The 25,686-nt window shown below is 42.7% G+C and overlaps 1 long non-coding RNA gene across 1 annotated transcript; it reads right to left on the reverse strand.

Moving 5' to 3' along the window:
- Positions 1–352: 352 nt before the first annotated feature.
- On the reverse strand, positions 353–25,686 carry LOC126476253 (uncharacterized). Its single transcript, XR_007586817.1, has 3 exons — positions 25,588–25,686; positions 13,713–13,760; positions 353–452 (listed from the first exon to the last, which is right to left on the reverse strand). It is a non-coding gene; the product is annotated as an uncharacterized LOC126476253 (long non-coding RNA).

The raw sequence follows: 25,686 nt of genomic DNA on the forward strand, positions 1-25,686 counted from the left end.
TACGGTTACTTTCGTTTTTTGCTTCCCATGGATTTGCTGAAGAGATGTCGTAATACTGTTAACTGCTCATTGATGTTTAATGTTACTGAAACGGACTATCGAAAATCTACTTCTGTTATCCACGAATCGCCGCGCGGGGTTGCCGCGTGGTCTCAGGCGTCTTGTCACGGGACGCGCGGCTCCCCCCGTCGGAGGTTCGAGTCCTCCCTCGGGCATGGGTGTATGTGTCGTCCGTAGCGTAAGTTAATTTAAGTTAGATTAAGTCGTGTGTCAGCTTAGGGACCGATGACCTCCGCAGTTTGGTCCCATAAGACCTCACCACAAATTTCCAAGATTTATTAACGATCACTTACCTATAAAACCACCCATCCTCATCTTACGGTCCCAATTTTCGGCGTACTCTGCGTAGTCTTCTTGTGACATATTACACTCACTCCACGTATCCTCCGTTCCTGAAACATAAGACAGTACAAAAACCTCAACAACAGCTGACTAAATTGTACATCACATATAAACAATGGCGAATTTCGCAACTGTTGTTGTAACGTAAACCAGCAGTTCACAACCCTGTCCAAAAAATGAGCAAGATGTGTGAAAATCACACTGCTGTATTCGAAATAATCAAATTCGTAACAGCATTATTTGAATGATACACGCTAAACTAAATAATCGATTATCCGATGCGACGAAAGCAGCCTTTCTCTGATTCTGATCACCATCCGAGCTTGGGTATTCGCAATTGTCTAATAACTATTAGCAATTAGGGTTTCCACTATCAGGATAATTTGAGAGCCACTTCTAGTAAGAGAGTATATGTGCTAGCAGTCTTAGCGGCGTTATTATTGATACAGAAGGAACATCATGCAGTCAACGTGCGGCTAGTCTCAATACTTTGGCCTACATCACCAGCGAATAGGAGTCACCGAACAAACACAACAGTCCCTTTGAACATGTATCTCACTTTGCATTAGCATCTTTCTATAGAGAGCGTATCAACTACCACGGTTCGAGTAACAATAATGCTTAGAAACTAAGGTTATTTCACAGAACACACACTGATACACTGTAGTCTTGCACTGGTAGTTATCGCTTTTCAAGACAGTCACAATGACTGTCCAAGTCTTTGACACAGTGACACATTGAAGTATCGATGCTTATAAAGGAGAAACCTGTCATCAGTTCATGACGCTTTTATGAAATTCATTCGTGAGTTGAGAAGTTTGATAAAAACATTGACCTCCGTGCGTCGATTGAAATTCCATTTTTTTCCCCCTCAGAAAATAAATTCGCGTCCAGTTATGCATAGCAATCGTACTTACAGCTTAGTAAACAGAATTCGAGAATACCAAATATCGCGTCAAATTTGTGACTGGATTCACGAGTTCCTCGCAGGTAGGATTCAACGTAGTTCTTAATGGGACGATATCGTCAGACGTAAAGACAACTTCGGAAACACCACAAATGAGTCTTACGGGGATGTTGCTGTTTACAACAAGCGTAAATGAACTCTAGCGGATAACGTCGGAAGATCTGTGTGGCTGTTTACGGATAATTCTGTTGTCTGTAAAGAAGTTACAAGACCAGAAAACTAGAAAAATGCAGGAAGGTCCGCGCAGGGTCAACGATTGTTGGATAGTTTGGCTCTTGAAACCTCACGGTAAATAAATGTAACGTACTGCGTGTAAACAGGCGAAGAGACCTACATTACAATATTGGTGACAAAATACTACCAAATATGCGCGAATAATCGTCCGGAGTGACCTAAAGTACAATGACCACCTAAAACTAATAGCAGGAGAAAGAGATCCCACGCTGAGATCTACTGGGAAAATACTAAGAGAATGTAGTTCATCCATAAGAGGAGTAGTTTACAAAACACTCGTTCGTCCGCTCCTTGATTATTGCTGTTTAATGAGGGATTCTTACCAGAAGGGTTTAACAGAAACGATCCCGAGAAGTACGGCCCGTTTCTTCACGAATACGTTTAATAACGACAAGAATGTTATGGAGACGTTCATAGAGCTCCAGAGACTGAGACAGAGACCGTGCTTGGCGGAGAAGCAGACTGCTACAATTTCGAGAGAGAAAGTTCCGAGTAGAGGATGATGTTTGGTCTGTGGGGCGCTCAACTGCACGGTCATCAGCGCCCGTACGAAGTCCCAATTTTTACGCAGTCCAATTTTTTTCCCACAGTCCAGTATAGACATTGTCACGAATGATGATGATGATGAAGTGATGAGGACAACACAAACACTCAGTTCCCAGGCAGAGAAACTCCCCAACCCGACCGGGAATCGAGCCAGGACCCCGGGACCCTGAGGCAGCAACGCTAGCCACTAGAGTTCCAAGTAGAGTAAGGCAATAGGTTATTAATTTCTTGCGCATACATCTCGCGAAGTTATTGTGATAGGAAAATCAGAAATTATAACTCGTAGAGAGGCTTACAGAGAGTCGTTCTTTCCACGCAGTATTCGCGAAAGGAACAGGGAAGGGAGGAAGTGAAAGACTCTCCGCCACACACCATTACGTGGCTTGGGGAGCGTGTATATGGACCGTCGTGTCTTCTTCAAAGCTTCTGTACTACAGTCGCCTTATTTCATTTGGGGGAGCACCGGAAAACTTGAACGGGGCTGAGCGGACGGGAATTTGAACGCCGCTCTCTCGAACGAAAGAAGGAAGGAACCAACGAAGACCAGAGTCTTACGCCCCATCTACACTGACCTCATTAGAGACGGAGCACAAGCTCGGAATTGTGCAAAGATGGGAAAGGAGACTGTCAGTGCCTTTTCGATGAAACCATCCTAGCATTCACCTTAATAAATTTAGTAAAATCACGGTGAACCTGATTTGGATTTAGATTGCTGGACTGGAATCCGAGTGCAAGTATTTGCTTTAACCACTTTGTCGTCTCGCTCGGTAAATGCTGTGGTGGCTTCAGGTCTTCCATATTGCTGTCTGATTGTTTCTGTTGTCTTCTAACAAATATGTCATGCAGAACAGCTTCTTTTTTTACCTGCAATTATTGCGAAGCACAACGAAGGGCGAAGGCTCCAATTTCTGCACTTCGTCTTCCCCTATATTTCATTACATGAATACATAAAAGAAGAAAGAAAGTAGTTCAGAATTTAAAGTCCCGTCGACGACAAAATCCTTAGCGGAGTACATGCTCCTATTAGGCAGGAATGGTGACGGAAGTCGGCCATAACCTTTTCGACAGAACCATCCCAGTATTTGTTTTACGCGGCATATGGAAACCAAATATGAGCGTGCGTTCCATTGCTTTACCCAGTAGAACTAACGTATCATCTTATGTAATTCTGGTTCGATCTTTTGATGTCAAGTCGTTATCTTTTAACGACCTTGTCACCGGAGATCTTTATCATACGCTGCGTTACCTTAAAAATGAAAGATCTTAGATAACCGATGGCGTTACGTTTCACGGAATGGTCTGCATTTCCAATTTATTCTCCAACTTTGTACCGAGGTGTTCCTGCGCCCTTGACAGAACTGCCAAAGCGGCCCCTCCCCCCCTCCTCCTTCTCCTCCCCTACTGTAAAACTACCTTTCTGCAAATTTTAGTTTGATATATAACAAAGAACAGACTACATTTCTTCCTCATAAATTTCTAACAATACATAAATTACTAATTAGAAATAAAAGGGTTATAATGAAGAGTTGAGAAATCATTCCTTTTTAGGAACTGTGTTTTTATTACTGCATGATTTTATTTTTATTTCCTTGCTCTGGGGGAAGCAAACTTGTTGATTAAGTGATCGAAATCAAGTTTGGCAGCTATGCCATACTCTATCGACAAGATAGCTAAATGTAACAGTCTGCTGCTCGAACTCAAGTAGTTTTTATCCTCTTTAATTTGCAAAGGCTGCGTTCACTGATACCGTCGTAAATATTCTCAAAGTTATTCCGATGTCTGGGTAAGCATACTACAAAAAAAAAAGGCAAAATGAAAAACGTTCAGTATATTCAAATGGAAATGCTCTTAATTAGCTCTTTCACCTGAAAGTTCAAAGCAGCTGTTTCGGTCCACTAGTTCAGCTGTATCAATAATCTGCTATATTTGGCACGAAAAACAGCCCCACAATTTTCCTAGATAAGATACTCTGTTAAATACTTGGAAGCACACTAGCTCGAACAGTTTCGCGCCAATCCTCAGTTGGCATAAATCGGCTAAGATCGGAAGCCTTCGGTCAAACAGCATGTTTGCTTTAACACCCACGCGCCGACTCTACAGATTTCTATACAGTAGCGAAACAGCAGATAGAACTTTATGACCGAGTAGTGTAGGTAGATGTATGTAACAAGCGCACTGTTGTCACGTAAACGATAAGCTACGTTAGCGATAGACGTCTGTTCGGTAGTAATTGTTTCTTTATTGTGGTACTTGGATGAAACGGCACTGTGGCAACAGAGTGCATTTACAGTCTCTGACCGAGGAAAAGGCTTCTTTTTGTAGGTTGAAAAGAAAAATACCTCTTCCTCTTAATTATTAAGAGTCCTTCTGTATTCCTTTTTTTCTGGTCAGTTTTTGTGCCCCCTCTGTGCCTGCACCGTTACCGAGGACCAATCTTGTCACACCCTCCGTAGACCACACCCTCCATCTCCATCATCAGGGCAATTTCCAGTACCTCCCCCTCCCGGATGTTGAACTTCGCCATGGCATATACCCTTCCCACCAAATGTAACCTGGCCTTGTTCCCCCTCTCTCCAGGGCCCCTTTTTCCTCACCCCTCCTTCTCCCAGAGCGGATTTTCCTCCTTTCCTCCCTGAGTCCTTGCACCCCCTCGTCGGTTGTTTTCCTCTTCTGTCCCTTTCCTTCCCAGCCCTCCTTCGGCACGGCCCCCACCTCATCCCCCTTTCTCACCCCTCCTCCTCGCCTCCTTTTTCCCTTTCATCTTGTCCCCCCCCCCCCCCCCCCGGCAGATCCCCATAGGTTTTTATTCGTTATCAGTGTGCTGCGTTAGTGTTGCGTTTCAGTGGCGTTATACAGTGTCATCTAGTGATGTTGTTTTAATTGTGTGCACAACCTGTTTATTGTCCATGACTGTTCCATGCTATGCCGTCCATCATGTGGCTGTTTTCATCGTTCTACGACTTTTATGCTCTGGCCGTACTTTGCCTGGTGCCTTTTAATCTAGTGTGTTTTTCTCCGATTTACAGTCACCGCTTTGCATGCTTTCTTTTCTTCTGTTCCGCCTTTTTTGTTTCTATATTCGGCCATGTTTTCTTCTTTATATTGTTTTGCATGTCTTCCTGTCTATTTATATCTCTCAGCTGAAGAGCAGCGCTTATGCTGCTACCAGCCCGCACCTGATGGGGAATGGAAATTGCAATAAAGGAAAAAAACAGTGTGTCGTCGATACCAATTATCTGTTATCTTCCACGATTTATGTGACGCCTTTCTTTGCTCATCTGGTTTATCTCCACAGTGTGAGAAGTGGCGGATGAGGGATTTGAAAATTGCAATGTCCTCCTGTGTTAGCTGTGTGACATTGGCTGAGGTCTGTTGCAGGTAGAAGATAAAAGAAATATGAATTTGAGACTTGACACTGTTCCGAGTTAATGATCAGTGATAAAGGTACTAATATTACGTCTGTTTGATAACGTCAAATCCCAAGATAAACGCCAATAATGGCTTCTAAATTATTAGCGTGGGAACAGTTATGATCTGAGCTTATAAATTCTCCAGCAATAAAGTTGAAACAATCATATTCAAGATGTCACGTAGAACTGTCATAGTGTTATCCGTAAACTTGCTTCTACATCTACATCTATGTGTATATGATTATTCTGCAATTCATAATTAAGTGTTCATTGAACCACCTTCAAGTTATTTCCCTGCCGTTCCATTCTCGACTAGCGCGCGGGGAAAACGAATACTTAAATCTTTCCGTACGAGCTCTGATTTTTCATATTTTATGATGATGGTCATTTCTCCCCGTGTAGGTGGCATCAAAAAAATATTTTCATGCTTTGAGGAGAAAGTCGCTGATTTAAATTTAATGATAAGATCCTGCCGCAACGAAAAAAAACCTTTGTTTTAATGATTGCAGTCCCAATTCGCGTATCACATCTGTGGCACTTCCTCCCTTATATCGTGATAATACGAAATGAGCTACCCTTCTTTGTACTATTTCTCTGTCAGTCGCCTTTGACGCGGATGCCATACCGCACAGCAAGGGGGCGGTGAAGCGTAATGTAGGCAGTCTCTTTTGTAGGCTTGTTGCATTTTCTAAGTGTTCTGCCATGAAATAGCAATCTTTGGCTTCCAGAATGAGATTTTCACTCTGCAGCGGAGTGTGCGCTGATATGAAACTTCCTGGCAGATTAAAACTGTGTGCCCGACCGAGACTCGAACTTGGGACCTTTGCCTTTCGCGGGCAAGTGCTCTATCAACTGAGCTACCGAAGCACGACTCACGCCCGGTACTCACAGCTTTACTTCTGCCAGTACCTCGTCTCCTACCTTCCAAACTTTACAGAAGCTCTCCTGCGAACCTTGCAGAACTAGCACTCCTGAAAGAGAGGATATTGCGGAGACATGGCTTAGCCACAGCCTGGGGGATGTTTCCAGAATGAGATTTTCACTCTGCAGCGGAGTGTGCGCTGATATGAAACTCTTTTTCAGGAGTGCTAATTCTGCAAGGTTCGCAGGAGAGCTTCTGTAAAGTTTGGAAGGTAGGAGACGAGGTACCGGCAGAAGTAAAGCTGTGAGTACCGCGCGTGAGTCGTGCTTCGGTAGCTCAGTTGATAGAGCACTTGCCCGCGAAAGGCAAAGGTCCCGAGTTCGAGTCTCGGTCGGGCACACAGTTTTAATCTGCCAGGAAGTTTCATATCAGCGCACACTCCGCTGCAGAGTGAAAATCTCATTCTGGAAACATCCCCAGGCTGTGGCTAAGCCATGTCTCCGCAATATCCTCTCTTTCAGGAGTGCTAGTTCTGCAAGGTTCGCTGGAGAGCTTCTGTAAAGTTTGGAAGGTAGGAGACGAGGTACTGGCAGAAGTAAAGCTGTGAGTACCGGGCGTGAGTCGTGCTTCGGTAGCTCAGTTGATAGAGCACTTGCCCGCGAAAGGCAAAGGTCCCGAGTTCGAGTCTCGGTCGGGCACACAGTTTTAATCTGCCAGGAAGTTTCATATCAGCGCACACTCCGCTGCAGAGTGAAAATCTCATTCTGGAAACATCCCCAGGCTGTGGCTAAGCCATGTCTCCTCCATATCCTCTCTTTCAGGAGTGCTAGTTCTGCAAGGTTCGCGGGAGAGCTTCTGTAAAGTTTGGAAGGTAGGAGACGAGGTACTGGCAGAAGTAAAGCTGTGAGTATCGGGCGTGAGTCGTGCTTCGGTAGCTCAGTTGATAGAGCACTTGCCCGCGAAAAGCAAAGGTCCCGAGTTCGAGTCTCGGTCGGGCACACAGTTTTAACCTGCCAGGAAGTTTCAATCTTTGGCTTGCTTTCTCCATAGTATTATCTATGTGACCGTTCCAATGTAAGTTATTCGTTATTGTAATCCCTGACTATATAGTTGAATTACAGCCATTAGATTTGTGTGATTTATCGTGTAACCGAAATTTAGCGGATTTCATTTAGTACTTATGTTGACGACTTTTCATTATTTAGAGTTATTTGTCATTTTCGGCACCATACAGATACCTTGCCTAAATCATTTTGCAGTTGGTTTTGATCATCTGAAGACTTTACCGGACGGTAAATGACAGCATCGTCTGCAAAAAATCGAAGAGGGCTGCTCAGATAGTCTCCTAAATCGTTTATATAGTTTATTAATGGCAGAGGGCCAACAACACTTCCTTGAGGAACGCTAGATATTACTTCCGTTTTGCTCGATGACTGTCTGTCAGTTACTACGAATGTGACATTTCCGACAGGAAATCATCTATCTAGTCGCATAAACTGAGACGGCACTCCATAGGCATGCATTGTGGTTTTAAGTTGCCCGTGGGGAACGGTGTCACAAGCCATCTGGAAATCTAAAAATATGGAATTCATTGGACATCCCATGTCGGTAGCACTCATTATTTCGGGTGGATAAAGAGCTAGTTGTATTTGCAAGAACGATATTTTCTGAATCCGTGACTGTTTGTCAGTAAATCGTTTTCTTTGAGGTAATTCATAACGTTCGAACAGAGTATATGCTCTAAAATCCTTCTGCAAAAAGACACTAGCGATGTGGACCTGTAATTCAGCGGATTACTTCTACGTCCTTTCTTGGTTATTGGTGTGACTTGTACAACATTCCAATCCTTACGTGCAGTTCTTTCGACGAGCGGGCGGTTGTATATGATTGCTTAGTATGCAGCTATTGCATCAGCATTCTCTGAAAGAAACCTGACTGGTACACAATCTGGACCGGAGGCCGTGCCTTTATTCAGTGCTTCCATGAGCTTGTCTACACTTGTTTCCAAGGGCCTTCAGAAGCTGCTCCCAAAGTGAAGCCGTAATTGCGTTCTTATTAGCGTCATTAGAAGGACTGTTTGAAGCACTAAACGTTTCGCTATTGCTTCAGAAGCTGGTAAAACATACCGCAAAGTCAGCCGCTGAAGTTCAGCTCAGCGCTTTAACAGATACGCGCCGGTATTGCACAACTTTTACACAGTATTCAGCGCAAAAACATACAACCACGTTCGAAATGTTCCAGGCGCTAGAGGCAAAAATGTTCGCGTATGGCTGTAAGTCGAGTCAACGATGGCACATGCTACTGCAAGATTATTGTAAAGATACTGCTACTTTTTTTAATTTTTTTTCCATCTATCGCTCCTGTTACTATTGCAATCTTCATCCCCGTGAACAGTAGATACGCATTGATTGATGTGTATTTCAATATGAAACGTATCCTTGTTTTCGTTGTTGGTCACGTTGCAGACATACGAAAGGGAAGTAAAAAGGTCTTTTATTAGTAATATACTTCGTTCGAGAAAATACGTTTGAGGATTGGTTTCAACGCCATCCAGTAAAACAGTACATACTGTGCATACGGCTTAAAATACACCTTTTTAAACGCTATCAGCTTATTATTAAAAGAGAAATTTATTTGTTAGATAACACAGGTTTCAGTGGTGATAAAAGGAGCACCGAGTGTACGGGAGAAAAAATCCATGCGGTCATAACCTTGATGCGGTACATAGCGACAGCTTGTTTGCCCCTCTGCGCTCGCAGCACTTGTGCCTGATGGTGTGTTAGGGCGCTCGAACGGTCGAACGACGAGGCACGGAGAACAATTCGCTACTAAGGGGGTACGTTAATACTGAGCGACCACTGGGACTTAAGCGCTGTTCTTACTTTGCAAATATGTTCGAAGGAACACTGCATCGTACATCTGAACGATACATGCACTGCACGCCGACACTGGGCAAGCGGCTTTCGATTAAAATATCTCCCCTGTTACGGAATGTACATAATGGATGTACGAGTGCAGGTTGTCGACACATGGTTGACGACAAATGGAAGTTTGTATCTGGCCTTGAAGGGTGCACGGATGGCCTAAGGTAAGGCATCGCTCGCGATGTGAACCTGTTAATTCAACGGATTACGCCTATTTCCTTCCTTGGTTAAGCGGTATAAGCGGGAAATCCGAGTTCGAATCCCGTTGGGGCAGAAATTTTCATTGTCGTCATTCCCTTACACAGCTGATGATTGTCCATATTCGCAACCGAGAATACATTTCTTTTGGTTCATAACGGCTGAAGCCGCTGCAGCGCCAGTTCCTTCAGACGTGTTTGCATGACCGAAGAAACTTCGTATCGCCCTTCTGAACGACACAGGGACTGCAATATCGTACCTTTTGGGCAAGTTATAATTTGGCATAGCATACAAGGACGCTCCATACTGATGGTACAGTCAGAGGCGTATCGAGGGGATGGTGAGGTAGGCTCCCTCGAAGAACGTAGTCGCTGAGGGTGCGCTGAAACTGATCGAAAAAAAACAACAAAAAAGACTGTTTTGAAGCCAACCGAGGGAGGTACATGAGTTCTCCTGCCACTCATGCCTACGGTAAGAAGTTTTCCTCTCGGCTCGAGTCTGTAAACGTACATTGTCATCACAATGCCATTTCTGTAGTGCCATTTCGTCTGAAGTGGCCCAACAGACAAACAACTAGGCTTATTTACATGCAGACGTCTATAACTAATATGGTTTATGTAGCAACAGTACGCTTGGTTTCTCACACGTTTAGTCCATGTAGTTCCTGTATCAAATCTCATTGGGTAGTTATTATTCAATAATGCTTCACACTTATTAAACCAGCTTACAAAATCATAAACTTGCTTAAATACGCCAAAAATTGGTTTTAAATAATTAACCTGGGAACTGTTGTGTTCCGATCTTATAAATTCTCTGGGAAGAAAGTAGAAATAGTCATGTGTCAAGGGTCATGGAAAATTATCGTGGAATCATTATGCAAACCCCATCCATTCCGAGCTCGTTTTTTCCGCTAGTTCCCAAGGAACGTGGAGTAGAAGCTGACATAAATGGCAGAAATGTAGTTTTACTAGAAAAGGGGATGTGGGGGCCTTAGTAAGAATGCTAGACCCAGAGGACCATGTATGGTTCTTGATACAGTAGTGAATGCGGCCTTCTCTGAGCTTAAAAGTGGATCGGGAAAACAAGATGATGTCGCCATTGATTCGAATAGTGGTTAGATGTGGCTCTCCAAGATTTTTGAAAGTCTTGGTATTTGCATGACTACTGCACTTTACATCCATTTGAGTCTGCTTGTCTTGTTCCTGCTCTACAATTTCTGCGCCTACATCCCTTCGATTAACACATTAACTGTTTCTTTATGGGAGGTGTACCTGAAAACACTTTACTCCCCGATTCGATTACATTGCTCTTCATTAGTTGCTCGATCTGTCCAACTAATCTTCAACATTCTTTTGTAGCACTACATTTAAAACGCTACTATTCTCTTCTTATCTTTACTATTTATCGTCCGTATTCTGATTCCAAAAAAGGCCTCTCTTCAAACAAATACCTCCAGAAAAGACTTCCTAACATCTAAATTTTTATTCGACATCAGCAGTTTCCTCGTTTTAGAAAAAGATTTTGTTGCTGTTGTCAGTCTGTATTCCCTTTACTTCCGTTAGACGCTATCCGTTTCTCTGTCAGTTGATCTCCCAAAGTCCTTTGTCCTTTTTGGTGGAATTATTAGCAAACGTTAAAGTTTCCATTTTTTTCTCCCTGAACTTTAATTGGCTCTCAAATTTCTCCTCAATTTACTTTTCTGCTTGCTGATTGTACAGACTGAATAACGAGGAGAATAGACTACACCCGTGCATCATCTACTCTCGACTACCGCCTCCTTTTCGTGTCTCTCGACTTACAGTTGCAGACTGATTTTTGTTCAAGATATAAATCATATTCCATTACATGTGTTTTATGACTGGGAACTTCAGAATTCCAGAGCAGGAAAATAACTATTAGTTTCATAAGAGAGTGAACTGGTTTTCTTCGTTTCATTAGCACTGATACTTCACTGTGGCCACGGGATCAGTGGCGAAGTTGTTAGAACTGCCAGTGGTTGCCTGCATCCGCTCCGGCCCAACCTGCCTCCGATCAGCTCTGGACCACGTTGTGCTGCCGCGGCCTTGATATGACGGCGTTACTACACGGGGCCCGCTGTTCACGCCGCCAGCTGGGAAGTGGCCACCCGCACTTTCTCTGTTCCCGGCACAGGCCGATAAGCACAGGTTTCCCTCTCACCGAGCTTCTGGCGGAAAAGTGTGTCGCGCTTGTGGATAACAGTCGGGAGGAATCGCCTCTCACACAGCAGGATACCTTTTGAAAATCATGTTCCAGTAACAGGCTTTTATTTAGCAGGCAGCAAGGGGGCGCAGAGTTACCGCAGTGTCACATCATTAACTGTTTGGAGCAAAGCAATGACGGGGCCACCTACTCTAAGAGTTTGTCCACGACACTAGCAGCTAATCGTCAGCTCTCTATCGTTATCAGATTCCTCAATAATAAACTAGATTACTATTACGTATCATCAGAATTTCTCAAAAGACTTCGACAGCGCTGCGCAGCAGGGTGAAGCACCCATATTTCGGGGTGGCTAGAAGTTAAGTCCCATAGTGCTCAGAGGCATTTGAACCATTTTTCGGGGTGGTTGCCTAATTCTGGGTAGTCTGGATAGCCCCCTTGCTTGGCGTAGCACTCTGTAGCTCTCTCTGACAATCAGCATCGAAGGTCATTCTGAAACGCCATTGTGAGTTTAGTGCCGGTGCTGTTCACGTTTCGTTCATCACAGCTATTTTTGGATAGTGGTCAACATAAAAATTTTGTACAGAATTCAGTGGGAAGTCCTTCCTCCAGCCAGACGTACTTTCAAAGCATTTCATATGAGACAGTAGTTTGAAGCATGCTCTCACTTAGATAGTCTATAAAAGTGTCGTCTGCAGTTCGCTTAAGGGCCAGGTTGTGCCTAAATGGACTTAAGGGATGGTCCCTAATACCGTGTAGTAAAAGGTTGCACTATTTCGCTTACACGAAATTTGGGATGAGTTTATACAAACTCATGTTCTGAATTTTATTCCACATGCCACCTTTCCTGTGTTTCAGATACAAAGACATTGAGCCATTGATGGGTTGGGCATATTGCAGAGCTGCAGCAATAGAAGAGGCTGCAAATAGTTTCAAAATATGTGGGCTCTATCCTTGTGACTCCCTGCTTTTTTCGTCTATGGATTTTCCTCCTCAGCAATCTCCAACATATGGTGATGAGACCTTAGAAGCTGCAGCAGGGCCACTGTCGACAACAGTTGGTGGAATGGAAGAGACAGTAGTTTCCACTTTTGAAATCAACACGCTTCCCCTGTTCCACCATCAAACCCATCATAAAGAGCAGGTAAAAAAGCTGGTTTGACGTAATCTCCTTTTAAATACGCTTTCGAGGAGTCCCTGGGTAAAGGAAAAAAGAAGGCAAGTACACCACCTTCAACATAATTTACGCCAAGAGCTTCATGTGGTGCATCTGATAGTCGTTCGACATCTGGGACTATCAAAAGGAAGCTCCTCGTAAGAAAGAACCAGACGGTCACGAAGCAGCAGGATCACTCCGATTCAAGTGTTGATGAAATTATACTAAAAGACTCGCAATCTGAATATGAAGAGGACGAGGGGTGCTTTTACTGCGACCAATTGTACATCTAAAGAGTCGTGGGTTAAAAGCATCGGTTGCTTTCGCTGGTGTTATGAGCTTTGTGCAGGTGTCGACGATGATGCTTGGAAAGATTTTAAACGCATCATCTACGAGTATATCAAAAAGTACAAGGACTAAACATTTTTCTTGTTGTGGCTCAAACGTCTGCGGTGCAACCGACAACTATGCAGCACGATTTACTTCCGAAACAAACATTTCGTCGTTAAATTTTAGTGTTTAGTTACCACCAGTAATAAGGAAACTCAAAATCTCGAAATTAGGAACCATATTTTCCGGAGGAAAAGATTACACATTTTATTTCTTTGTTCTGTTATTACAGAACAAGAAAATATCCAGAAGATTTTTTGCATAGGTAGTATTTAAATATTCGCTAGTAAAAGTATAGCACATTTTCCTTAATTTAAAGAAAGCTAATTTATTGGCAGTCTTAAATTTAAAAACAGTACACGATAAAAGGCCACTTTCCCCGGTATCTCGTTTCACACGTCGACATGCAACCTTAGAAGTTCAGGGGTTCAGTGTGGAGACCAACCTGTGTGAAACGCTCCTTTTCCTTCCCCCTCGCCGATGGCTAAGGCACCTGAAAATAAAAGGAAAAAATACTGTTAACTTTTCTGCTGAACACAGTTCTTAAAAATAAAGGAGAAATCGCAAAAGCATTTGTCGTTACATCGTACTTCATACCCCTCCCATTTTCACTGTGAGGAACACTGCACACACAGAGCGACTCATCGACTTTACTCCCTTACACGAATAAACAGATATTCAAAGAAAGGGTATAACACAGGGATGTGATCTTTCATACCTACTGATCAATCTATATATCGAAAAGAAATGATGGAATTTAAGGAGAAGGTCAGGGGTAGCATTACAAACCAGGGTGAAAGAATGTCAACTACGAAAGTCGCTGATTACATTGCTGTCATCAGTGAAAGAGAGAAATTATTGCAGGACGTGTCGAATGGAATAAACAGCCTAATGAGCACACATTGTGGTTGAGAGTAAACCGAAGACGGACGAAAGCAATGAGGATTAGCAGAAATGAGATTAGCGATAAATTTAATATTCAAATTGGCAGGCCGCGAAACAGACAAATTGAAGGAATTCTGGTGCTTTGGAAGCAAAATAATACATGATGGACGAAGCAAGTGGCACATAAAAAGCGGACTGACACAGGCAAAGAGGTCTTTTCTGACCAACGAAATTATACTAATATCAAAAATCGGCCTTACTTTGAGAGAGGAATTTCTGAGAATGTACGTGAAAACCACAGCATTGAATGCAAATGGACTGTGCGAAAATCTGAAAAGAACAGACTCGAAACGTTTGAGAGGTGGTGCTGTAGAAGTATGTTGGAAATTTGGTGGACTGGTAAGATAAGAAACGAGTTTGTTCTCCGCAGAATCAACGGGAAATGGAACATGTGGAAAAGATTGACGAGATGAAAGGACAGGATGATAGGAGATGTGTTAAGACACCAGGAAATAACTTCCATGGTACTAGAGGGAGCTGTCAAGCGCAAAAACTGTTGTGGAAGACAGATTGGAGTACATCCAATAAATAATGGAGGACATATGTGTTCAAATGCTACGCTGAGATGAAGGGTTTGCCACAGGACAGGAATTCGTGGTGGGCCGGAACAACCCAGTCGCAAAACTGATGACAAAAAAAGACAAAAACCCGGCGCTCTGTGTCTTTATATTTTAGTCTGAGACTATTTTTCCAGAAATTATTTTTAATCACTCAGTTCGGACAGAGGTTTTCAGCAGGTTTACCATTGTTGTAGGCAAAAGGCGAAACAGGAAATCCCTTACTGATTTTCTCAATTGGGACCAGATCTACCAACCAGCAACCGAATCCAGAAATGTCAACTAACGTTAAGAGCTTCTTGAGAGTGACAAATGAGTTATTCAAAACCTCCATATATTTACGCCAGATATAGTTACTGATGCAGAGCCGGCTTCGCAGATAGACTGGAGGCCAGGTAAATTCTGCATTTTCGTTGAATCATACGCAGTTGATACCTTTTGTTATTAACATGCTATCTCATTACCCGTCAGAGGCAAGATCCCTATTGATTTAGAGTATATTAAAATACTCAGTCACACCATTACTATCAGTTCCTCAAAAATGGAAGAATCTGCCGAATTACTATGTTTTCAAAACATAAAGAAACGTGAGAAACAATGTGGTTACAGCGATCTGATAAATGACGTCTGCACTTGAATACGGAACTCGTACCGTACACATGGCAAGACAGTTTGTATCAAAAGGTATCATCAAGTTAGTATGCTATGTCTTTATTTCTTCCATGTACTTTATGTTTCGCTTGGCAGATCAGTGTATTTAGCAGCCTAATTATATACATTATGTGCTCACAAGCTTTCGGACACCTATTAGTGGACATTAATATGCTGTGTTTCCACCTTTCACCCTTATGACGCTTGAACCCTGCTGGGGATACTTCCAACCGCATGACTGAAGGTCTGTGGAGGAATGGCAGCTCCATCTTCCCCAAGACCCAAAACCAGAGAAGTTAATGATGTTGGACGGCGGGGTCTGGAGGGAAGTCGACATTGTGGCTCATTACAAAACTTTTCCTTTGGGTTCAGGTCGCGAATCAGGCCTGGCCAGTCCATTTCCTGTCCACAACCATTGCTTCACAGATGCTGCTTTATGACAGGATGCGTTGTCGGCCTGAGACAAACAACCATCTTCTCTGATCTGTTCCTCTACTGTACCAGTTCACAACACTGTCAAACGTATTTATATCTTTCTGCACTTAACCATTTTAATCAGCGCAATAAGGGGACCGCATCGTAACCACGAAAAACATCCCCATACCGTAACACCACATCATCCGCACTTCAATGTTGTCGCTATACGTGACGGCAGGTAACGTTCTGCAGACATTCGCCGAACCCAAATTTTCCATCGGATTCATCACTACAAATCATCCGTTTCCAGTCCTCTACTGTCCAGGACCGTCGCGCTTTACTCCACATCAGACATCGTTTAGCGTTGACTACAGAATGTGTGGATTACGAGAAGCTGTCCGACTATCGTACCCAATTCTTCTTTACTCCTTACGCACAGTCACTGTGTTAACTGTTAGCACTTTGTAACTCAGGGGCGATACCTTCTGCCGATTTGATGCGATTTTTTACAACCACCTTTCGCAAAGCTCGACTATTCCCGACTATGTCCGTCAGCACATGAGATGAGCATGGTCTTGGTTTCGCAGTGGTTGTTTCTTCGCGTTTCCACTTCACAGTCACGTCACTAAAAGTGGACTTGGGCAACTTCGAAAGGGTGGAAAAATGTCCCCGGTGGATTTGTTTCTCACGTGATATCCAATGACTACTCCACGTTCGACACCACTGAACGATTCTGTTGCTAATGCTTCTCTATTGCCAGCACATTAGCCTATTTTCATATTGCTGGGTCACATTGCTAGTGGTCAGTTCCGCATGACATAGGGGTGTTCGGATATTTGTGATAAGAGAGTGTACGTCTTGTCAATATTAGAAACACATTTTGTTCTTATTGTGTTAGGTTAAACGATTATTTGTTATTCTGTATTCAACCTTGTTTGAATAGCCACTCATACAGTACAATTATACAAAAAAATGGGATTGCGTCGTTCAAAGGATTGAGTTGAATGCAACGAATACGATAAAATTGAATGTCAGACTGCCATTCCAAATATTTAGAGTTCGATTTCCAGTCTATCATAGCATGTTTCCTGTCATTTACCACTTCTTACACTCTGACAATGACTTTCTACTGTGAAAAACGGCGCGTTACACTGTAGTTCGTGATCCACATCAAACTAAGGGTCCTCCTCTAGCTGGCCGGATAATGTGGGTGTACAACGTCGACTGTGCTATTAAAATAATCTTCTACGCTTATACAGGCGTTGTGACTTGAATTGATCGTTTACCAATAGCCTTGATAAGATGTGAGATTTTTATATTGACAAATTTCGCGTTAATAGGAATGTTGCTTACAAAAGGCCTTAGTTTACTTGTAAAAAGTGTGCTACAACATTTATTTGTAACGATTTGCGTGAACGATGTTAACATTCGCAATATTTCACGATGTACAGAGCTCCGCACTGGTCTGATGTTACTGTATTTCTACGGCGAAAAGCCCTATTTTTGACGATGACATATAAACATGTCGGAGAATTTTAAAGTCTCATATGTGCTGAAGTAAAATCTTTTGCTGTACCACCTGAAAATGGCCGAAAGACCGAAACTGCAATTGCGAAATAAATAATTTCTGCAGTCAACAGCGAATTCGATGTCTTTAAAAAAATGTATTTAGTATCTGCTCGGGTCGCTCGGTATGTCTAATCAGTGAGAACACTATGAGAACGTCACGCATTTTTAATTCACTTTCTGTTAAAAGACGAGACTGTTACGTTTCTTTCACTGCTCTCCCCTGACAAAGGACGGTGGTGCTCTGAGGGCTCAATATAATGAGTTCGAGTAATAGGAATATAGAACGTATATTGCGGCAATAAAGTGATGCTGTTTATTTGTGGTTAATAATAGGGCTGATTTTAGAATGTATTGTGGAATTCACAATCACAGCACTAGCAGTTACTACAGTTTCCACATAGGCTATGCATGATTGTCTCATGTTCAAAATCGAATTTTATATTCTGATACAGTACCGATAAACATCCGACAGGTGACGTGAAAACTCCACATATTTAAACGCGAAAACTCCACATATTTAAACAGAAAGAAAAAGACAACCATTTCAATGCTCCTTCCGTAATTTGTCAGAATATTTGGACTCAGATATGAAATTTCGGGTAACTATAATGTTGGTATTAAACGGAATTTGACTATCCCAGTACACTGATAACTGATAAGTGTTCTGTCTTGTTGCATAAAAGCGTCGTTTGGAATAGGAGATAAAAACAGCAGCCAGGTGTTTTATTACGATGAGTAATGACATTCCTTAAAATAGCTGCTTACTTCCTAACATGTGTATTGTATGTATATAGAAGTAATTCCCAGAATGATCCTTGGTAGCAGAGTAGCACTAATTAGAATTTTTTGATAGTATACTTTAGAGAAGCAGCCTGCCCGGACTGCTTCTGCCTGTTCGTGTGTGATTTGTCTCGGTCTGTATCCTTGAAGACCCTCCATCAAAGTGTTTTTTTTTTTTTTTTTTTTTGTTTGTTTGTTCTTAAGTTATTGGTTTTATGTCGATATGAACTTAAGGACAACACAACATCCAGTCCCCGAAGGGAGAAACGCTTCGGCCCGGCCGGGAATCGAATCCGTGCCCCTTCGGTTAGCAATCTGCCGCGCTGACGGCGCAACTACCAACACGACGTGTGAACAAATGCAGCCTCGTGAATGGTGCCAGAGAAGTTCTGCCAGTCAGCTGACTGCTGTGACGTTGCGCGCAGTTTCCGCTTTCGTGGTATCTGCCACACGGGAACGCAGCGCATTGCACAACGTGAGTCATCGGCTGTCCCCAGTTACGTCACAAGTGTACACGCATCAGACCGCACGAGCGCGTGGGCGTTCCTGCAGGAACACAGCTCTCTACACGGACTACATTCACTATAGTTGCGGAAATGAAATGAACAAAAATGACTGATCCGTTTTTCGTTCAGCGTCCCACTCATTACCTACGAGGAATAGTCATAAAGTTTTAATTACCATCTCGAAAAACTAAAGCTCCATAATCAATTTTTTTTAGTTTGCAACTACACGTCTACACTACTACTACTACACATTGAAATTCCCGCTCCATAGTACCGCAACACATCGTCAGGGGCGCCAAAACAATAAGGGAGAAGAAGACTGATTAAGCGGAGACGAGCTGCTGGTTTGTCACCCCTAGCGATGTGTTGAGGTAGTGTGGAGCGGGAATTTCCATGTGTTCTAGCCATTTAGACGCGTGTCTGAAAATAACAAAAAAAATAATCATTCCATAAGGCTCTTCGGTGACGATGTTGTCTATACATACACAAACTGAAACAATATCCAACTGGCAACTGTGCAGTTTCTTTCTCTCTTGCTCTATCTTGTACGTGGTGTGTGAGAAAAGTAATGAGAATGATTTTTTATCTACCACCGTTTTTATTTTTCTCAAACAATAGTATTATCCCCGTCAAAGAAACTTGTGCTCTTGATAAGGAATGTTCCCGTTTGGCCTGTTTCAACTTTTCAAATGTCACACTCGCAGGTTCCCTAAGTTTCACATAAAGCTTGATTGCATACCATTGCTTTAAATTCTGCTGTTCCATTTTCGTAACACACGACAAAAACATAACTTCACTGATGGCTCTCTCAAAACTCACGCGACGGCTGTGCAGGTCTGAAACTCGGACTGAGCATCTGGAAGAGATGAACATATCGGTCGACACAAGCAGAACAACACAGTGTTGGCAGATCGCTCGGAGTTTTGTCAACCTCATTACTTTTCTCGCACACCTAGCGTATTAGCAAGTCTTCTGTGGAGCAGACCACATATGAGAAGTCATTTGCAAAAGGTAAAAGGTGCCGTATCCACAAAATGTTAACAGGAGAGACAAAAAGTTTTACAACTACAGTAGCATCAGAATATGTTTTGTAGCTTTGTTGTTATATTCAGACAGATGTTGGGACACATTACGCCAAGTCTAAATTGATTTGGTGCCTTCTGACAGAAAATTGCGTTACTTTTGGTAACTGTTGTTCTGGAGTTACTTTATATTACTACAAACAGTAGAATATAGTTGAGTATTTAATTTGCAGAGTTCTGTACTGCAGTTTACACTCTTCAAGGCTTACTTTGAACTTTTACTGACTTCAAAGTTTCGAAATATTGCAAGGCAAATTAATGAGTATATATTTATTTCGCAAAATACTTTACTCGTTATTTTCTCTTACACACAATCTGAACAATGGACTAAATGGCATTCCTTTGCTCTTTTGCAGCAATGTCATCACCACGCGGAACAATGTTAAAGACCTACAACAAAGTCTGCAGGTGAGAAGGAGGTAATCCACGAACATCTATCATCCATAAGGAGACTGACATTATCACAACATCCGTTTCCTACATGAATGCTTTGACTTTCGTTCCTGTGCAAATTTTTGAAAGATATTGATATTATAAACATGAAAATTAAAACTCTCTTGAAATTCAGTTGGTAACAAACGGGCAGCATTGCAGAAACCACTGACATGTTCACAACTAATTTGAGGCCTAACACTAGCATTTTTTGCATGCTTATTTTGTCTCGCGACAATTTTCTAATGGACTTTCAGTTTCTGTTGGTGAATCACAGTATTCAAATGGGTCTGAGCTCTATGGGACTTAACATCTGAGGTCATCATAGAACTCAGAACTACTTAAACCTAACTAACCTAAGGACATCACACACATCCATGCCCGAGGCAGGATTCGAACCTGCGACTGTAGCCGTCGCGCGGTACCAGACTGAAGCGCCTACAACCGCTCGGCCACACTGGCCGGCAATCACAGCATTCATCTGATATATCAAACTCTATAATTTAATTAAAAACTCACAATAAAAAAACGCCAGATACGTCCTTACCACATACATTGACATGTAAACAAATGTCGGCCATGTTGTGTGTGACGTCATTACCAAGAAGAGCAACGATACTCTTTATTATGAACCGCGAGTCTTAAGGGGAAATGTACAACAGATACGATAAGTTTTGGCAAACACAACGGTTCTTATTCCATAGGTGATGGTTTTAGGCAGCACTGGCATCTGTTACCTTGTTTTTCAGTTTTTTGTGAACTGAGTGTATATTATAAACGGAGCTACTCCGTAGAGGACTTTCTAATGTATATCAACGGAATGGTGTGTGTGTGTGTATCTGTATATGTAGGTGCGCGCGCGAGCGCGTTTGCATGTGTGTGTGTGTAAGCGCGAGAGAGAGAGAGAGAGAGAGATGTTGAACACATTAAGTGTGTAAAACACTGTATGCCAAAAAGTAACTTCAGAGAATAACTTAGATGCTCAGCATGTTTTTTCACTAAGAAAATGTACTATAATTCTAAACAAACCCTATGCGTAACATAACGCTAAAGCGCAGTTATGGCTCATGGAACATACAGGCAACTAAACTGACAGGAAGCTGTCACATCGTCAGGTGACTGCAGCGCGTTGGAGAATGGTCTGCAGAGGATTGCTGTTTGCTGCAGGGCCCTGCAGTTGAGATTCATCGTAAATGAGTGTAAAGTAATGCACTTAAATGGGCAGGGAGATCCATTAATGTGCCATTGTGCAGTTGGCTATAAATCACAAGGAATAGCACCTGCCGTAAAATATCTAGTAGTAAGCGTCCGGAATGACCTTAAGCAAAATGACCAGGGACTGGAAAAGCAGATTCCAGGCAGAGATTAATTAGAAGAGTCCTAAGTCCTGAGAAACGTAACTGATCACAAAACGGGTGGCTTAGAAAACACTCGTTTGACCGGTTGTTAAGGGTTACTACTCATTCTGGGACACTTACTCGGCAGGACTAATAGAAAAGATGAAGAAAGAACGGGGCGTTTCGTCAGGATTCTTCCAATAAGCGCGATTTTAATACTGAAATATCAAAACACACAGGCAGAGTCATAATAGAGCTGCATTAATGAATCACTGAAAATCAGTGAGAAAATTTTGAATTCTGTGCTATGGTATTCCAAACTGAACATGAAAAACGTTTTACAAACAAACTGTTTTAGCAATTCATACTTTTTATGTACGTTATCAGCGATTCTTAAAATGCCGTTCAGCTCATGAATCTCTTTGTTCAGCTAGAATCTGTGGCAGCAATAAAAAGAAGATATAGCACATAGTTGTAAGTGATATTTCGTAAATCCCGATCTGGCCTTTTCAAAAGTGACGTAGCTTATTAGTAGGGTGTGTGCAAATCTCGCCAAGTCTTTAGAACAACGCTTATCACAATTCATTGTTTCTCAACAGCTCGCGTAAGAAATTTTTCGGTGAATAGCGGACGTAGCTTGCTTATCGCGCACTTTGTCTGAGATGTCATTACGTGCAAGGCAAAATATGTTTCTGAAGCTCACTGTACTCTGTGACGTTGATTTCGTCTATCTCTTTGTTGATAACATTCACGGAGTTCCTGAATGCACATATCAGTGGAGGTTATCTTGCGACTTGTTTACGTGTATTTAGCAGAACTTGACATTGCTATTTCTGAAATTTTGGAAATTTGTGGTAAGTACCTATGGGACCAAACTGCTGAGGTCATCGGTCCCTAGGCTTACACACCACTTAATCTACCTTAAACTAGCTTAACGCTAAGGACAAGACACACACCCATGCCCGTGGAAGGATTCGAACCTCCGACAAGGGGAGCCGCGCGAACCGTGTCAAGGCGCAGCCGCGCGCGGCGCTATTTCTGAAGTGAGCTGTAGCAACAATTTCTTAGCGACGTCGAAGTGGCCGAAATTGCTAACCTGCTGTCGCCTATGCGAGAAGAGACGCTTCTATTGTTGCAGGGATTTCTGTTGCCGGAATTTGGGAACTAAGGCGAAGAGAAGGTTTGGAACCCATTTTATGAACACGAGGTTGTACAACAATCTCCAGTATTAAATTCCGAACGCCTCAGGAATTTATATAGAGTACAGTCAATGGACGATTTGGTTGCTGACTCGTTCTTCGGGCAGCGGCTATAGGAAGTGCTTTGTTGGCTCGTAGTTCCTTCCTCGCGGAGCAACGTCAGTCACTTGCAAAATCGCAGACACTATACTGCACCACGTAACCGCTGATTACCGTTAGACTACTGATCCCCGAAAGCTAGGGCGGTCAATGGCCTAGTACATTCACTAGAAACTGGCAGTGAGGGCAAATGAAGGTTCTGGCAGAATAGCCAAGATTCGTGACATATTACGGTGACTGAATTCCTTTTTTCTCTTTTTGCTCCATAGCAGACACCGAAGGTATAGGTGCTCAACATGCATAATGATATATCCCTTAATGGTAACTGCCAACATAGCACAAAAGCTTTATCGTAACTGCATAGGATATGCGACCAGGATGGATACGAATCCAGTAGCTGATATATGGCATAGTGAAAAGGGGTTACAGACTAACGTCTCGTCAACTTCGATGTCTTTAGAACAGATCACTTGCTTAGCCTAATAAGAATATGCCGAGACGTTTCATATTCAACTTAACACTAGCCTGAACTAATCTGAGGTAAGGGAAACACAGAAGGACTAAGCCAGGATTTCGAATCAAACTTCTCGCGGATGCAGGTCCGGTGCTTTACACACTACACAAGCTCTGTGTGACGACGAACAACGCAAAAACTTTGATTTTGCTTTAAGGTTGCAGTAGTCTCGTAATTGGGTTCGAGTTGTTTGGGGGAGGAGACCAGACAGCGAGATCATCGGTTTCATCGGATTGGGGAAGGAAGTCGGCTGTGCCCTTTCAAAGCAACCATCTCGGCATTTGCCTGGAGCGATTTAGGGAAATCACGGAAAACCTAAATCAGGATTGAACCGTCGTCCTCCCGAATGTGGGTCCAGTGGGCTAACAACTGCGCCACCTCGCTCGGTGTTCTCGTACTTATGTAGACTTGGACGAGACTATCGTGGAGAGTTAGATCAAACCAGTCTTCAGAGTGATGACAGCAACAACAAAAACTCATTTCAGCAAGTGGATCATTGAATTCCGTGATGCGATGAAAACATGAATGCTTTCATAAAAGGATTGCAACAGTAGTCACGCTAACTCATTTGTGAAACTTAATTATGTTCCACTGCAGCTGATTTCAGGTAGCGCCTGATTATTATTCAAGCCAAGGTCGTATGGCTTCTCCTACTGAAAACGAACTTGAAGAGACAGCAAAGGACTTGGAAGAGCAGTTGAACGGAATGGACAGTGTCTTGAAAGGAGGATAGAAGATGAACACCAACAATAGCAAAACGAGGATAATGCAATGTAGTCGAATTAAATCGGGTGATGCTGAGGGAATTAGATTAGGAAATGAGACACTTAAAGTAGTAAAGGAGTTTTGCTATTTGGGGAGCAAAATAACTGATGATGGTCGAAGTAGAGAGAATATATAATGTAAACTGGCAATGGCAAGGAAAGCGTTTCTGAAGAAGAGAAATTTGTTAACATCGAGTATTGATTTAAGTGTCAGGAAGTCGTTTCTGAACGTATTTGTATGGAGTGTAGCCATGTATGGAAGTGAAACATGGACGATAAGTAGTTCGGACAAGAAGAGAATAGAAACTTTCGAAATGTGGTGCTACAGAAGAATGCTGAAGATTAAATGGGTAGATCACATAACTAATGAGGAGGCATTGAACAGAATTGGGGAGAAGAGGAGTTTGTGGCACAACTTGACTAGAAGAAGGGATCGGTTGGTAGGACATGTTCTCAGGCATCAAGAGATCACCAATTTAGTATTCGAGGGCAGCGTGGAGGGTCAAAACCGTAGAGGGAGACCAAGAGATGAATACACTATGCAGATTCAGAAGGATGTAGGTTGCAATAGGTACTGGGAGATGAAGAAGCTTGCACAGGATAGAGTAGCAATGAGAGCTGCATCAAACCAGTCTCAGGAGTGAACACCACAACAACAACAATATGATTGTAAAAAGAACGAAAGATGCGTAATTTTCGCAATATTTGTATGTTGTTTGTTTATCGGTAATAATAACAAGGTAGCGAACTTCTATGACCAGTTTAAGCGATGCACTGTCACAGTCTTCAGATCTAAACATGATTAAAATGCGACTGACATGTAAATAAGAAAATGGAAATGTCATGTAAACAAAACAAAATTTAATTGTCATCCGACACCTTGTTTTCGTGTAAACAAGAAAATATATGACAGTTATATTTCAATTAAGTTTAGAATATATTTTCCTCTCTGTTTTAGATCTGAAGACGGATGCAATCTACAGCCGAAGCGGTGATAGCGTGTGGTGTTTGTGTCTGTAGCTGTTAAGAAAACACTGTACTGGAACGGGAAGGTAATAGAAAGCTTTTGATTTGTGCTCGAATCAATTCAGGGCAGCGCTGTAGTCAAAGGAGAGTCCTTAAACATAGGTGGACTGATAGTCGTTGTCAACGGAAACACGACTCACAAAAGCGAGACATGTGAACAAAAGCGAAAGCACTTAAACTCCATAGCCAGCCTGTGAAATCGATATTAGAAGATAACGCGGAAGTCGAAGTTCGCTGCGCGCTATATTGCAAAACTGACTGCAGAAGCAGGCATACGTAACAATTCCGACTATGCGAGTCTGGCCTAACAAATCATAACAGCAAGTCGCGCCATGAACCGCCTAGCCTAGGCAGTGGAGAGCTGCGACACGGCTGTCCTCCGGTGGGAGTGAGCGATCCTTACAATTAGGTTACGGATGCAGAGCCGGCTTGGCGGACTTACGGTTCTTGCGGCGTCGTTGACGCTGCTGTTGACGGGGCACGTATATCCATCCCATTGCTGACCGGGCTGCGGCGCTGGGGCTCCTCTCCAAGTGCTGAG

The sequence above is a fragment of the Schistocerca serialis genome, chromosome 1 (genome assembly GCF_023864345.2).
Source record: "Schistocerca serialis cubense isolate TAMUIC-IGC-003099 chromosome 1, iqSchSeri2.2, whole genome shotgun sequence".
Classification (NCBI taxonomy): Eukaryota; Metazoa; Arthropoda; class Insecta; order Orthoptera; family Acrididae; genus Schistocerca; species Schistocerca serialis.